This window comes from Eschrichtius robustus, chromosome 4, assembly GCF_028021215.1.
Source record: "Eschrichtius robustus isolate mEscRob2 chromosome 4, mEscRob2.pri, whole genome shotgun sequence".
NCBI lineage: Eukaryota > Metazoa > Chordata > Mammalia > Artiodactyla > Eschrichtiidae > Eschrichtius > Eschrichtius robustus.
Genome location: NC_090827.1, coordinates 8,493,161 through 8,507,271, shown reverse-complemented (window position 1 = coordinate 8,507,271; position 14,111 = coordinate 8,493,161). Strand labels below are relative to the sequence as shown.

The following is a 14,111-nucleotide window of genomic DNA, read 5'->3' as shown; positions in this document are numbered from 1 at the left end:
AAAGCCAATAAAATGAATGCCATCTCCAGGTTGGTAAACGGAAGCTCCATGAAAGACCACAAACTTCTTCGCCTGCAATAGAAAACAGACACTGGCTTAGTTTACTCTGGTCCAGAGAGAACTTGTTGAGTAATAATTTACTGTAGAATGAGATTTACTAAAACTTTTTAAGATACTTCTGTGCACCTGGAACAATACACTTGGCACTAGCAGAAATGGAGGGTGCTCTCGTTTTTTGAAATTTGGCATCAGTATTGGTGTAATTGAACTTAGACTTTTCTGTGTAGATTGGAGGAGACCATGGGAGTCTGAATGGCAGAGTCAATTTATGTTTTATGAGTTTTTTGGACAAAACCCTGGGAGTAAAGATAGAGTATATTTCATATCATGAAGGAAAAAATAGTGTTGGTTTCTATCTCACTGACCACACCCAAGTTCAGAGTAATGTTCTTGTGCCTGAAGTTACCCAGCGTTTGCCAACCAGGTGATAAATCTACAATTGAAGCAATTTTTAGTGAAGAAACCATAGTCTTCAGAGTAGCTGGATCAAACTCAACCCAAATAAAGATAAATGTGTTAACAATTCAACCATGAGAACTTCCAATCTCAGACTCAATTAAAGGAGAGCTCATGTATCTAGAAAGGAAAGCATAGTTCCATTGGGGGGAAATTATAACATCTAGTTGGAAATAAGCTCATCTTTCTGTCTTTCAATGTTTACTACATAAATGTAAAATATTTAAAACACTGCAGACATATGTGGGAATGTTATAATTTTAAGAAGACCCAGAGAAAGAGATTTCACATCCTTCCACTGCAACTCATTCCAAATTCTTTATTTACTGTCTATTTTAGGGAAATAACTTATTGGGGTCTTTCACTTAAGGGTTCAGTCTCCTTTAAATATATTTTTTAAATGACTTCATCATATCCTGTAGTTGAGAGACAAGATTTGAGGTGAGAGTTAGGTTTGCTCTCTTTCCTAATTGCAGTCTTCCAGTGTTGCTATAACAGAACAGAGGTGGGTGAGGGGATAATAAGTTCTTTAAAATCTGCTGGTTTTGAACAGATTTCTGATTCTTTTTTTTCTTTTGGACATACTTCTTACAATTGACAGTAGTTTGGGGGAATATTGATCAGAAGTCTGTAGCTTTTTGTAGTTTTGTAGGACAGAAAATTGGACATGGAATTTATGTGTCATAGGTATGCACATTTTAAGACATGAAGAATACTACCAAGGGGGTTAAGATATATCTTGGAAATTTTTCACATCAGTGCACACTGGTCGAGCTTATTCTGGTTACTGGGAGCCGAGCATTCTAGAGTATGGCTCTACTGTCATTTAACCACTCATATTGATGGGAATTTGGGTTCCTTCTAATTTTTTGTCATTGCCAACAATGCAGCAGAAAATATTTTTTTGTAAATATAAATTTGCACACAGGTACAGATATCTCTAGGAAAGATTTATAGAAGTAGAACTGCTGGATGTATAAAATTTTGAAATGTTCCTTCACAAATTTCCCTGGAATTTACAACCATATCAATACTATATGTAAAGAACTGGTTCCCCAATCCTTCCTCAACACTCCCTGTTTAGGTTTTTTCCCCCCAATTTGAAGTTAAAAATACTATCTCATGTTTAAATTGACTTTTCTCTGATTTCTTGTGAGTTTGAACATTTTTTTCATGTGTTGATTTATTATTTATACAGTTTGTTCTGTGAATAACTTGTCTTTATCTTTTGCCCAGTCTTTTTTTTTTAATTAATTAATTAATTAATTAATTAATTTATTTATTTATTTATTTTTGGCTGTGTTGGGTCTTCGTTTCTGTGCGAGGGCTTTCTCTAGTTGTGGCAACCGGGGGTTACTCTTCATCGCGGTGCGCGGGCCTCTCACTATCGCGGCCTCTCTTGTTGCGGAGCATAGGCTCCAGACGCGCAGGCTCAGTAGTTGTGGCTCACGGGCCTAGCTGCTCCGTGGCATGTGGGATCTTCCCAGACCAGGGCCCGAACCCGTGTCCCCTGCATTAGCAGGCAGATTCTCAACCACTGCGCCACCAGGGAAGCCCTTGCCCAGTTTTAAACTGGGCATTTGTAATTTTCTCACTGATTTGTAGACACTCATTATAAACTTTGGATAAAAAATTCCTTTCAGTCTATCTCTTGTCTTTGTTTATGATGCTTTCTGTTATTCAGATTTTCAAAAATTTAATTATTAGTTTTTTGGGCTGTGCCACGTTGGGCAGCTTGTGGGATTTTAGTTCCCCGACCAAGGATTGAACCCGGACCCTGGCAGTGAAAGTGCCAAGTCCTAACCACTGGATTGCCAGGGAATTCCCTCAAAAATGTATTTTTAACAAAGTTAAGTCCACCTTAACTGAAAAGCTCTTGTCCATCTCTGGTCTCATTCCTAGCTCTCTCTGGTGCCTTGCCATGTCTGGGGTAGGGATTAGAGGTTAATTATTACTTATGACTGCCAGCGCCTTGTTAAAAACTTGATGGTGCCAACACATCTGCCTCACCATTGCTCTTTGTCATCTGTCCCCTGCCGCACTGAAACCAAGCTCACGGTTACACACTCAGATGGAGAAGACGTGGGGAGAAGTTGTCCAACACAGTGATTAAGGAAAACAGAACTGGGTGTTCCAGATGGTTCAGGGAAATCAGTGTAGGAAAAAGTGATTGTGTTATTCTGTGGTATGTCCAGATCTATAACAGTTGATGGATTCTGTTTATTTCTCTAAGAATGTATTGATTTTTAAATTATTTATTTATTTATTTATTTATTTTGGCTGCGTTGGGTTTTCATTGCTGCACGCGGGCTTTCTCTAGTTGCAGCGAGCGGGGGCTACTCTTTGTTGTGGTGCATGGGCTTCTCATTGCGGTGGCTTCTCTTGTTGTGGAGCACGGGCTCTAGGCACGTGGGCTTCAGTAGTTGTGGCGCATGGGCTCAGTAGCTGTGGCTCGCGGGCTCTACAGCACAGGCTCAGTAGTTGTGGCACACGGGCTTAATTGCTCCGTGGGATGTGGGATCTTCCCGGACAGGGGCTCAAACCCATGTCCCCTGCATTGGCAGGTGGATTGTTAACCACTGTGCCACCAGGGAAGCCCTGTATTGATGTTTTTCATTACTATTGTGTTTCCAAAACCCAAGGTATATCTGTTAGTAGAGACAGAATCTGTCACATCATGTTGACATTAAGAATCTGGGCAGTTTTATGGGAACTGGCTGTTAGTAAGTCACCTTGGCATAAGTAAGTAGAATTTAGTGATTTATTCAAATGCACAAGTCTTTGCAATAAGTAAAAGAATGTTTTGTGATTTGTATAGTTAGTCAACAAGTTATTGGCTGCTTCCAAAGTCACATATACATTTTTCTTCTTACATCATTTATATATTTAAAGATAAGAAACAGCCTTAGTTTTGTAGCACCGTTTTCAATTTACAAAAATATTAAACAGCACAGAGAGGTCGGTGTACTCTCCCCCTGTCTCTGTGATTTCTCTTATTATTAACACCTTGCATTAATGTAATACATTTGTTACAATTAATGAACAAATACTGACACGTTATTAACTGAAATCCATAATTTACATTGTTTAATTCTTTGCATTGTACAGTTTTGACAAACGCACGTCAATCGCCGCTACTGTATCATACAGAATGGCTTCTCTTGTGCTTCCTTTACTCATCCCTGCCCTCCAAACTTCTCAAGTCCTGACAACCACTTATCTCTTTACTGTCCCTAGTTTTGCCTTTTCTAATTGTCATAAAGTTAGAATCATACAGTCTGTAGCTTTTCAGACTGTCTTCTTTCACTTAACAATTAGTATTTACTGTATGGCTTTTTATGGCTTGATAGCGCATTGCTTTTTACCACTGAATAATATTCCATTAGATGGATGTACCACAGTTGGTTTATCCATTCACCTATTGAAAGACATCTTGGTTGTTATCAGCTTTTGGAGATTATGAATAAAATTGCTATAAACATTCAAGTGCAGGTGTTTGTGTGGACATGATTTTTCAGTCTAGGAGAATGTTTGATGGGTCATATGGTAAGACTACTGAAAACTGCCAACCTGTCTTCCAAAGTGGCTGTACTCTTTTACACTTCCACCAGCAATGAATGAGTACTCCAATTGCTCTGCATCCTTGTAGCAACTTGGTATTGTCAGTTCTTTGAATTTTAGTCATTCAAATGGATGTGTAGTAGTGTGTCATTGTTTTTTAAATTTGCATTTCCTTAATAATATACGATGTTGAATATCTTTTCACACACTTATTTGACATCTCTGTATCTTCTTTGTCAGATCTTTACCTATTTTTAAATTGGGTTGCTTGTTTTCTTACTGCTTAAATTTCAAGAGTTCTTTGTATATTTTGGATCCAAGTCTTGTATCAGAGAAATGTTTTCTAAACAATTTCTCCCATTTTGTGTCTTGTCTCTTCATCCTTTTAACAGTGTCTTTTGCAGAGCAGTTTTTAATTCTAATAAAGCTCACTTACTACATTTTTTCTTTTATGGATAATGCTTTTAGTATTTAGTGAGTATCCAAAAACTCGTTGCCAAACCCAAGGTCATATACATGTTCTTCTATGTCATCTTTTAGAAGTTTTATAGTTTTGCCTTATAAAAGGCAAAGATTCTTTAAATCTAAGATTCATTTTTTTTAAAAATTTATTTTACTGATTGATTGATTGCTATGTTGGGTCTTCGTTTCTGTGCTAGGGCTTTCTCTAGTTGCGGCAAGCGGGGGCCACTCTCCATCGCGGTGCGCGGGCCTCTCACTATCGCGGCCTCTCTTGTTGCGGAGCACAGGCTCCAGACGCGCAGGCTCAGCAATTGTGGCTCACGGGCCCAGTTGCTCCGCGGCATGTGGGATCTTCCCAGACCAGGGCTCGAACCCGTGTCCCCTGCATTAGCAGGCAGATTCTCAACCACTGCGCCACCAGGGAAGCCCTGGAGATGCATTTTGAATTAATTTTTGTAAAAGGTATAAAGTCTGTGTCTAGGTTCTTTCCATTCTTCTCCTTCCTTTCCTCCTCTTCCCCCTTCTTCTTCACATATGGATCCCCAATTTTTCAAGCACCATTTGTTGAAAAGACTATCCTTTCTCTACAGTATTACCTTTGCTCCCTTGTGAAAGATTAGTTGACTATTTGTGTGTGTCTATTTCTGGGCTCTTCATCTGTTCCATTTTTTTTTTTTTTTTCATAGAAACTTATTTTGTGGCGGCTGTTTTATAACACTTTGAGCACCGTCCTTCTTGTCCTCAGAACTACCTTCATATTAATTATTTTAAGATATCTCAACAAGCTGAGGCCAGCTCTTAATCCTGGGTTATCAGCCCTCGCCCTGGAGAGCCTCCGTGCATGTCCTCTGTCATGAAGTGTAAAAGCAGCCCCAAAATTCAATACTGAGCCAAACTTGCTTTTTGGTAAAAAGAAATTCAGATGGCAAACAAAAATAGGGAAGTAGGTATAAAGGTAGTTGAGTTCTGTAGCACCTTAACAAGACCCTTCTACCCTAGTTCTATTCATCCTTCACCTCCCAAAGGAGCTGCACCTCCTCTTCCAAGTCTTTTCTGACTACTTCAGCCCCAAGGGTTCTCATTCTTAGACGGATTTCCCTAGCACTTGATTTCTATCGTCTATCTTACTTTCCATAAGGAACACACATTAGTAAATATTGACTGCACCTCTCTTTTGTCCCGTTTCCCTCTGGGAGAGGGTAAAGTTCTTGAGGACAGAGGCTCTTGCTTTTTTGCCCTCTCCCACTGGCACCCACTATGATTTCTGCCCAGAGGTTAACACCTAGAGTTGGAAAGATACAATTAAAAGATTGATAGAGAGCACAGATTAAAAAATTAAACACATATGCAATCGTGTGCATAAGAAATATAAAAGAAAGTAGTGATGTTAGCTTAGGAAAGAAAGAAGGCTTCAGGGAGAAATCTGGACCTTAAGCTTGGCACTAAAGGAACCCCAGTTTTCAGTAGAGAAGAGAGGCAAAGTCAACCCAGAGAGAAAGGAGTAATTCATTCAACACATGCCTTTTGAGCTTGGCATTATGCTAATTTGTGTGGTGAATGTGGTGTGTTCCAAGGAAAAAGAACAAGATAAACTCAAAGGGCCAATATTGCCAGAACAAAGAGTTACAGGACTCCTATCACTCTGTCACAATGTGACCATTGCAATGTCCCAAAGCCCTCCCAAGCAGCATGCCCTGTCCCTTTCCCATCCCATATAAGGAAAGATACTGGCCCCATTTTTCTCCTGCTCAGCACACTGAAAGTATACATGCTCTGCCCAGTCAGCAGATGACTTGCAGGTTCCCTGCCTATAAAAACAGACAAGCCACCCATGCTCATGGTCGACTTTCCCTGGCTACCAGGAAGTCGGCCCACTGTTCTCGCAGGGACCCTTCTCTTTAACAAAGCTCTATCTTCCTTACATTCTGCCTCATGTCTGGAAATGCTTTTCCAACCCATGCTTGGCCCACGAGATGGTGAAGTGAGGTGATGTGAGGAGAGAGCTGCAGGAGGGGGACACAGGTGAGATGTAATTAGCATTAAAAGGGGCCACGCACTGCTTTAGGAACATCACTGCTTTTAACTCCTTGACTCTTCATACTAACTCTGTAAGGTAGATACTATTATTGTCTCCATTTCGTAAGTGAGGACCCTGAAGTATCAAGACAAGTAAAGCAACTTATCTTAGACTATAAAAGTAGGCAGAGTTAGACTATCAAGTCTGGCAGCCTTGTTCCAGAATCTTCGCCCTTAATCAATGGACTATACTGGCACTCAACCCACCAACTAAACAAGCAAGCTAACCAAACCCACCCTTATTCCTTTCTCTCTGGGTTGACTTTGCCTCTCTTCTCTACTGAAAACTGGAGTTCCTTTAGTGCCAAGCTTAAGGTCCAGATTTCTCCCTGAAGCCTTCTTTCTTTCCTAAACTAGCATCACTACTTTCTTTTATATTTCTTAGGCATACAGTTGTGTGTGTGTTTAATTTTTTTAAAAATTTGTATTGGAGTATAGTTGGTTTACAATGTTGGGTTAGTTTCTGCTGTACAGCGAAGTGAATCAGTTATATACATACATTTATCCACTCTTTTTTAGATTCTTTTCCCATATAGGTCATTATAGAGTATTGAGTAGAGTTCCCTGTGCTATACAGTAGGTCCTTACTAGTTATCTATTTTATATACAGTAGTGTGTATATGTCAATCCCAATCTCCCAGTGTATCCCTTCTTCCCCTTCCCCCTTGGTAACCATAAGTTTGTTTTCTACATCCGTGACTCTGTTTCTATTTTTGTAAATAAGTTCATTTGCACCATTTTTTTTAGATTCCACATATAAATGATATCATACGATATTTGTCTTTCTCTGTCTGACTTACTTCACTCAGTATGACAATCTCTAGGTCCATCCATGTTGCTGCAAATGACATTATTGTTTTTAAACATGTGCTCTCTATCAATCTTTTAATTGTATCTATCCAACTCTAGATGTTAACCTCTGGGCAGAAATCATAGTGGGTGCCATGGAGAGGGCAAAAAAGCAAGAGCCTCTGTCCTCAAGAACTCTACCTTCTCACAGAGGGAAACGGGACAAAAGAGAGGCACGGTCAATATTTACTAACCTGTGTTCCTTATGGAAAGTAAGATAGAAGACAGAGATCAAGTGCTAGGGAAATCCGTCTAAGAATGAGAACCCTTGGGGCTGAAGTAGTCAGAAAAGACTTGGAAGAGGAGGTGCAGCTCCTTTGGGAGGTGAAGGATGAATAGAACTAGGGTAGAAGGGTCTTGTTAAGGCGCTACAGAACTCAACTATCTTTATACCTACTTCCCTATTTTTGTTTGCCATCTGAATTTCTTCTTCTTACCTTATGCTAGATAGTGGAAAAGATCATATTGAATAGGCAAAGGACAATTGATAGAATTTAAGGTGAGGCCTTAGTTTTTATTTAAATGCTATTAGAAAGCAACTATAGGTCTTTAGTAGCACGACGACATGAGGAAGCAGCATTTTGGGAACGGTAACTGCATCTCCATGTGAAGAATAGATTGAAGGAAAAGAATCATGTTTGGAAAAAACTTGGAGTGACTTAGCTCTGCATTAGGTTCGGCAATGGAAATAGAGAGGAAGGGGTGAAGCTGAAGCCGCTTGGAAGGAAGAACAGGAGGGTTTTGGAGGTTTGCTGGCTATACGGGGTGCACGGGGTGCCCCGACACTAGTTAAGATGCCGTACAAGGAGGAAGAGGGGAGACGAAGATCACTGGAAAAAAAGATCCACGGAATCATGGGAATTCAGCAGTAGAGAATATTAATTTCTCAAACTTGCTCGAGGTTAGTAGAATAAATTCTCGTATGCTTCACAGTCCTTCAACATTTGGAAATTAGATTGATCACGCTCGTGCTTCTTCAGAGAATATGAGGACTATTCCGTCTGTGACAGCAGCTCAGAGAACAAAAAATAGTTTTTATTGCCAGTGCCTTATGAGGACTGTTTGTTCCTGAAAAAATAGAAGGAAAATAACAGAGGAGAAAAAGAAATGATGCCATCTAGCGGTGACCAAGTGCTGTAGGTCGGAACAAGAACTGAGGAGGAAATACCCAAGGTCGCTAAAGTTTCATTACAGTCAGTACATGGTAACCAACACACACCTATGCAAACAGTCTCCCATAGCCTTGAGCTGTCCCACACCCAGAATAGCCACTGACTTTAAGGTAGCCGTTTCTAGCAGGAGGCATCCATTAGCATTTTCTACACATGTAGATCATAGACTCTGAGTTATTTCTAGCTCCTCATACTGGATGCTGTTATTCTAGGCGTAACGAACACAAGGTTTTCATTGGATTTTAAGTAGAAATTGAAAGCTGAGTGAAAGGATGTGGTAGGTAACACGTATTGTTAGATATCTGTGAAACCGAGTTCCCTTACCAAGTTTATGCTCCCAAAACTTTATTCCCTTTCTTGTGCCCCCTGACCTCAATCATGTGCTAACTGACCGCTAATCAACCAGAGTCAGGTGACTAAAGTTGATGTCGTCAATAACATAGTTAATGTAATAAAACTGCTGTTGTAGGTATCATCGTTAACTTACAAGCTCAGGCTGTTTCTCCAGGGAAAGATGAGCTCACAGACCCTGAGCCGTGGACCACTTGGCCAGAGAATCTAAACCAGAGACATTCTGACTCCTGAACTAGATGAAGAAATGTCACACGATGATTAATCCCAGCTTCGTCATTCTTCCCCTTTAAAACAGAAAGTATCTCTGACTCCTTTAAGCATTCTGAACAAGACTCACTTGCTGCAGGGAATGATTGCCTCCTTTACATGGTCTGAAACCAGGAACATCTCTTTGTGTTGTATGTGTGGGATGTAGATGGTGACACACATGTTTCTGTCATGTTGTAAATATCGTCTACCAAACAAGGCCTTGAACTGTAATCCCTTCCATCTCTGAGACAACAATAGCTACACATCAGTCTCGTATATGTGTTCCTGAATTCCCTACTCAGCCCATGGGCTCACTGTTAAGGACTGGATGTCTTTGTCCTCCCAGAATTCACATGCAGAAGCCCCAACGTGATGGTGCTGGGAGGTGGGCCCTTTGGGAGGTGGTTAGGTCATGAGGGTGGAGCCCTCAGGAATAAGATTAGTGTCCTTACAGAGACCCAGAGAGCTCCCTCACCCCTTCTGCCATGTGAGGACACTGTGGAGAGATGGACATGTAGGAACCAGGAAGCAGGCCCTCACCGGACACTGAATCTGCCAGTGTCTTCATCTTGGACTCCCCAGCCTTTAGAGCTATGAGGAATAAATACTTGTTGTTCAAGCCCCCCAGTCTGTGGTGTTTCTGTTATAGCAGCTCAAATGGACAAAGACACTCATGGTGGAAAATGGTTTTCTTGGTTACACTTGTACTTGCTAAATGACAAGCGATATGTCCCCAGCTCCTGTCACTGCTGCTTCTACTTACTATTTTCACCTGCTAAATATCTCTTTGATATTCTCAATCTTTATTTTGGATTCCGTCATATTGATTTTTCTCTTTCTTGGACAACTCCATATTTCAAGGCATCTTCTCTTTTAACTTTGACTTAAAAGCCCTCTTCTCCTTGAGAATTTTCCCCTAAATCATATTTCAGGTTTGAAAAGAAACTAAAGATCACCTTGCCTATACACCGTGCAACGGTTGATCCTCCTTAAACTGTTTTGGTGGAATAGATGTCCCGCCTAAGCTTGAATTCCTCTAGTGACAGGGGACTCACTACCTTTGGAATCAACCTATTTAGCCTCTGAGTAGCTCTGCTGAGTAGAAAACTCTTTCTTCAGATGAACTGAATTCCTTGTTCCTGTGGCCATTACCACTTAGTTCCTGAATGCAGAACTGGCAAGTTCCCCTCTCATGTGAGGGCTCTTCAAATATTGGAAGACAATGAATGTACACCGTGTTGCTTGCCCTCCCCTTCTGTCTTAACAAACACTCCTCCTATGACGTAGTTCTGTATCCCTTTTCGCCTGTGGTTTCTCTCCTTTGCTTCCGCATCCTTCTGAAGTAGGGTGGAGTGCTGAGCTGAAGACACTGACCTGGGTGAGGCGGCCAAGGGTGTCAGGGCTGCAGCACCCACTACATTCCAGCTCTCTCATTGGCCAATGGTCTGGTTGTGCTCAGGCCGAATTTTAAAAATAGTATACTTACTCTCAGACTAAACCCCCTGTGTCTTTCTCATCTGCATTTCTACCAAACTGTCAAATCACAATTCGTGTATTTGATACGTTTATAGTTGGTTGCTTGGTCCTCAATATTTTACCCACTAAATTTCCTATTGATAGATTCAGCCCCTCTATCCTACCTGTTTAAGACGATTTTGGCTTCTTCTCCTACCATCACACGTAGTTGCAATTTCTTTCAACCATATGTCATCCAGAAGTTCAACGAGTGGGTCTTTTATGGCTGCATTTAAATCTTTGGTGAAAATACTGCCTGGGACAAAGTTCTCTACTCCATAAGAACAAGCTAAATATACTGTGACTGTTGGATTTGCTTAATCTACTAGTTTAGGGACCTTTTTTTTTTTTTGAGTTTTAGGGAGAATGGTATGAGATAAAGCACCTTGAATAATCCCTTACATTTGGTGGGTGCTTAATAAATTAGTTATTGAAATATATCCCCCTCACTGAAATTCTTAAGTCTAATTTGCCTTTGGAGATCTGTTCTTTATAAAAAAAAATAATGGCTATAATTTTAATCTGTGTCTCTATTTGGTCCATCTTTTTTAAATTCTCAGGTTTCAGCTACGTACTTACTTTAAAAGTATACTTTTTCTCATCCCTCTTAATGTATTTATTGGTTTTAAATTTATTTAATATCACTTTCTGGGTTTCTAAAGGGTGATTTTAAAATAACATTTAATTAATTAATTAATTTGGTTGCACCGGATCTTAGTTGTGGCTCTCGGGCTCCTTAGCTGCTGCATGCATGTGAGATCGAGTTCCCTGACCAGGGATCAAACCCAGGCCCCCTGCACTGGGAGCGCAGAGTCTTATCCACTGCACCAACCAGGGAAGTCCCTTAAAATAACATTTAATTTGTGACTGTAAAATTTATATTTGTTTGAGAATTTTGTAAAATAAAGAAAAATAGAGGAAAGAAAAATCATAGAAGGGTGTGTGTTTTTATTTTGATACTCTCAGTGAATTACTTAGGATTTATAGTGCTGAAAGCAGCATTACCAGATTTGCATTTCTCTAAGGTGTGGATTTCCCAAGGTTTCTTTTTCCCTTCCTAAGGGTATATATACTGTATTTAACTCAAGTTCATGCTAAGAATATTAACTTTCATGCTTTTTCTTTAGTCCTTTTGTCTCTAGTTAGATATTCATCCCCTAAGCAAAACCAATCAGAATCCCTCTGTGTTTGAAAAATAATAGATCTCCAAAGTCTTTTCAACTCAGGGCCTTTTGAGCTCTATTTTTGCCTAAGGAAAGCATGAACGCAGGTATTTTTAGATTTTTCTCTTTACTTATTCTTCAAAGTACTTCACTCCTCTAGGCAGTGCGGAAGTAAATCCACCCACAACTGAGTAACTCCATAGCCCTTCAACCTCATAGAGTTTAGATGACTCGTGCACTGCATATAAGCAAATGTTTCATACCTTGTTTTATGGGTGGGCTCTGATTAGGCGCTGTTGAACATTTTCAGTCCTTTTGGTTGAATTAGACATTTATTGAATCATTTTTAGTTGTATTGTATATTCGTTAAAATAGAAGAAGGTTTTATTTAGAGCATTGTACCTATACTTCCAGTGCCTCGCATTCCAGGTTGATGTTTGGTGTATCCACAGTTTTGGGACTCCCTAAAACTTTGCAGGGGCTGTCCTGTTTTTGCCGTGCTTATTGCCATTTTAAGGCAGACATATTTACAATCACCTCCCAAACATAAGCTTCACGTTTCCAAGTTTCTGTTTAAAGTCAAAGGTGGTTTCCCATTTTGTGACTGCTTGGCCCTGCAGAGTGTTTGCTGTGGGCGTGTTGGGAATGGGGAAGTCTGGCTGGGGTGGGGTGGCTCTCTCCCAAGTTCTCCTCCCTCCCGTTAACCCCTCCTGTAATCCTGGAACTGGGAGCCAAGACAAAGCACCAGACACGTCAATAAATCAAGTCTGATGTCCTGGGTAGGGGTTACCTGTCGCATCTCGTGGAGTTCTGTGGTAGTGGGCCACAGCAGAATCTTACTGACCTCATTCTCTGCAACTAGAGACCCTATTATCAGCATGAGTATTTGACTGTGGCTTTTTTTTTTTTAATTGTGTGAGTCAAGGCTGTGCTTTCTAGAGTGCTAGATTTCAAAGGGCAGAAATTCTTCCTATTTTTGTAATTACCTTTGTAAAATTACAAGATAAGCCTTGGAAGGTTCAAAAGCAGTTTATAAATAATTAGTTTGTGATAAAAATGGTGGCTTAATAATAAAGATAAGATGATCATATGAAGAATAGAAGTCATTTCAAGAAAACCATTTAATTTGTCACATGGAACTCTTAAACTGACATTTTTAGTTTATTTCTTTGTATTAGTAATAGTCACCATAATATTTCTCTGATAAAGTTATACTGTGACACGAAGCTCAATTACTAGTGTTATAAATCCTGTGACTATTTTTTTAGGAAGAGTTGGCACTCAAACAGTGTACATGAAAATATGGTAGGTCTCTAAATGGGCAGAAAAATAACCAAGGCACTTTAACCCTTTGGCTTAAGATAGCAATAAAACCTTATCATAGCTGAGCAATTGTGCTTAGACAAAATATATAATAACAATATTTCTAAGCTGCAAGGAACTTAAGAAATTTTATTAGACAATAATCTCGTGCATCCTTGGAATTTTGTATACCATTTCTCAAACTTAACATGTTCAAAACTGAATTCCCACTTCATCTCACTCCTAACTTTTCCATTCATAGTACTTCCTTTCTCATTTTACAAAAACTCCATCCTTCTGGTCTCTCCGGACAAAATTCTTCAAGTCATCCTTGACTCTTCTCTTTCCTTCACACTGCTTCTCTTCTTCCATCAAGAGATCCTGTTGGGTTTATCTTGAAAGTATATTCTGAATCCCATCACTTCTATTGCAACCACCCTGATTTGAGGCACTCTTAGCTCTTATTTAGGTTTAATGAAATAGGCTCCTAACTGATTTCTCACATTCTTCCCTTGCTTTTCTTAAGTCTATTCTGAAAACAGCATTAAAAAAAACTCATCATACTACACTTATCTGCTCAAAATTCGATTATAACGTCCCATTCCACTCAGACTAAAAACTAACATCCTTTTAATGGCCTCTTAGAGGACTGTACGTAATCTGGTTCTCCTTGTGTCTGTGACTTTCTCTCCTACTTTTCTTCCCCTCACTTACCCATTCTAGATACACCCCACTTAAGCCAATGAATAGGTCATACAGACAGAAAGTCAAGGAAACAGCAGCCTTAAATAAACTATTAGACCAGATGGATTTAATAGAATTGTACAGAACATCCCATCCAAATGCAGCAGAATGAATACACAGTCTTCTCAAGTGCACATGGACCTTTCTC

At 39.9% G+C, this 14,111-nt stretch overlaps 1 long non-coding RNA gene across 6 annotated transcripts in view; it reads left to right on the top strand.

Moving 5' to 3' along the window:
- Positions 1-14,111, top strand: part of LOC137763953 (uncharacterized) — a 298,397-nt gene that overhangs the window by 138,915 nt on the left and 145,371 nt on the right. Inside the window, exon 6 of one of the 6 annotated variants that reach the window (XR_011073881.1) lies at positions 9,106-9,895. The exons of the other annotated variants lie outside the window; for them this stretch is intronic. This is a non-coding gene — a long non-coding RNA (uncharacterized lncRNA). Of the gene's footprint in view, positions 1-9,105; positions 9,896-14,111 lie in introns of those variants that run through there. 6 annotated transcript variants of the gene reach the window in all.